Here is a 2,657-nt window from a genome sequence, read left to right on the forward strand (position 1 = left end):
TACTTTCTGGTGTGATCTTATTTCTTGTCCCTTCTAGATATCTTCCTTTAAGGTCATATTAGTGAATCAAATTAGTTCTATGCTTATTATCTGAAACAAATTTCATAATTTTTATGTATTTTGAGTAACCACACATCAGAAATTGTACTGGCATCTTCTGAGTGAAGACCAAGGATGGTGCGGAACACTGCACATTGCATAAGAGTCTTCCCCAGAAGAAAGAATTAGCTAGCCAAGAATAGTCACCATTCTAAGAAGAAAAACTCTGCCCTAACTATAGAGAATGGATTCCATGTGTTTTACCTATAGGGCTTTGGTTTTAGAAATATGTAAAGCATCAGCAAACTGTGGTGGAAATAATTGTGTGCTTTTTATTCACAGTAATGAGAAAGGGAAGAGAGGTAACTGGGAACAGCTTAAGTGAAAGTTTACTAGCTTTGGGTAACAAACAAATCTGCAAAATTACCCTTCTCATGATGACTATGCAATACTAATAAAGGTACTTTTTAAGTTTCTTTTTTGTTTGTTTGTTTTAAAGCAAAATTGTGAAATTTGCAGGTAAATGAACGAACTGGAAACAACCATCCTGAGTGAGGTAACCCAGACCAGAAAGGCCAATGTTACATGCTATCATAGCTGGATTCTAGGTTTGAATTTTTAGATGTATATAATTCAATTGGAAAATCCAGAAAAGTCAGGAAACAAATGACCAACAGAGTTGGGGGTTCATAGGGTGCAAAATAGAATGAAGTGATATAAAGGGAGAAAGGGGAAAATAATAGAGTAGGAAGGATAAATTGGGGTGGAGAATAGGAGGACAGGGCAAAATGGGAAATATGGGAAGGGATAACAAACACTAAAGACCTTTAAAGAAAGCCAAATTGAAACCTTACACTGTAGAAGCTTGTATATACATATACATCATAAAAGATTTAAAGAGGTTACTATATAACATGGGGACATTGCACCTAATTGACAGCATAGGCTAGCAAAATGAAAGCCCTGTGCTAGGAATGGACTACTTCTTTGAAACTGTTGACCAGGGGTACCATATACCCTCAACAAATATCAGCTGTTGTCCATATTCTTGTTAATCTACCAGAACCTGATGGTGACACTCTATTGCTGAAAACACTACATAATAAGTCATAGAAAAAACAGGGAGAAACGAAGCTGTTACTGAGTTCAAAACCTATCTATACTAGCTGGCTTTCACAGTGCTGAAAAGTACTGTGCATGATACAAGAAGAAAAATAATCACTAACCTTAGCCAGTTGTGAATCCCACTGTGACCCAGAGGATGTGCCTCTGACCCTGTGATGACAAGCCATGGACCCACCTCCTTCCCACTCTCTGCAAAGAAGCCATTCCTCTTCCCTCTTCCAGCCAATCAGTTGACCATAGCTGCTTGCAGGGGAGGGGCTGAGGTTATAAAAGCTGGGAAAACCACGAGGCTGGTCTCTCGCCATTTTGTAAGGCTGTCTGGAACCATAGGATTTATGTCTGGGTGTGGACTTTTTGCATCAGTTGTGAATGGGGTGGTGCCTGCTTGTCTCTAAAGAAACCTGAACCCTAAGCTCAGTTAGCAAGTCCAATAAACTCATTAAGATTCTTCAAACCAGGGTTTAAAGAATTTTTTCCTCTGGCTGTCCCAAGGACCGTGGGAGGAGAGGATTGGATGCCACCTACACCTCCTATCAGCGAATTTTACTTACAATCGGCATAGAATGGCAGGATCCATCTAAGCTGAGAAAGAGTTTTGGAAAAGTCTTGATGATGTCATGATGTGGAGAAAGAGACCAACAACCAAAGTAAAGTGGGATGAGGGGAGACTGTAGGCCGAGGAAATGTTAACCTGGTGGGCCATTCCCATAGGCTTGGTTGGGGTGGCTGCAGTGGCATGATTAATGCAGTGCACAGTGAGATATGTAACAGGGTGGTATGCTTGCTTGACTAGTGGGGGCTGCCACGTGAGTATGGAGAGGCCCTGAAAACAGCAGAAGATCTGGAAGATTCTACAATCTCTGGGAGTAGCACACCAGGGACAGAAATGACAAAAAGCAGCTGCAGAGGCTGCTTGGCCACTGCTATTGGCAAGAAATCTGTCCCTGGCAGAGGCCTTAGCCATAAAGGAAACTGAAGGTGTTAGAGAGGAATTAGAATGGGAGAGGGATATGAGGCTGGCCTCTTTGGTAGTGGTCTCTGACCTTGCCAGTAAATTAGATAAGAGAGAAAAGGAGATGGAAGTGTTGGCATGCCATTATTTTATGTCTAGGAGGTCCAAAGGGAAAAAATAACCCAGATCAGAATGATAATAAAAGGCCTATCCTGGAATCCTAAAACCTGGAACCCCTGGGAAGAGTCGGGCAGTGAGGAAGAAGGAAGTGACCTAGAGATAGTGGGAGATGTTCCTAGGGTTTGACCTTTAATTCAAAGAAAGGGAAAATCCATGGTCCAACATGCAGATGGAGGTGTTAACAATAGCCCAGTGCAGGAGACTATGGTAATCAGAGAATACTCAGCACCAGAACTATTAGAACTGGGAAAGATATTTAAACGAGCTATAAAGAAGCCTGTGGCCACCTGGCTTATGAGACTATGGGATATGGGGGTGCAGATGGAATCATTTTAAGTTCTACTGAAGCAGAGAAGTTAAG

Source organism: Nannospalax galili, unplaced genomic scaffold (genome assembly GCF_000622305.1).
Source record: "Nannospalax galili isolate Female #2095 unplaced genomic scaffold, S.galili_v1.0 scaffold1014, whole genome shotgun sequence".
In the NCBI taxonomy this organism is placed as follows: domain Eukaryota; kingdom Metazoa; phylum Chordata; class Mammalia; order Rodentia; family Spalacidae; genus Nannospalax; species Nannospalax galili.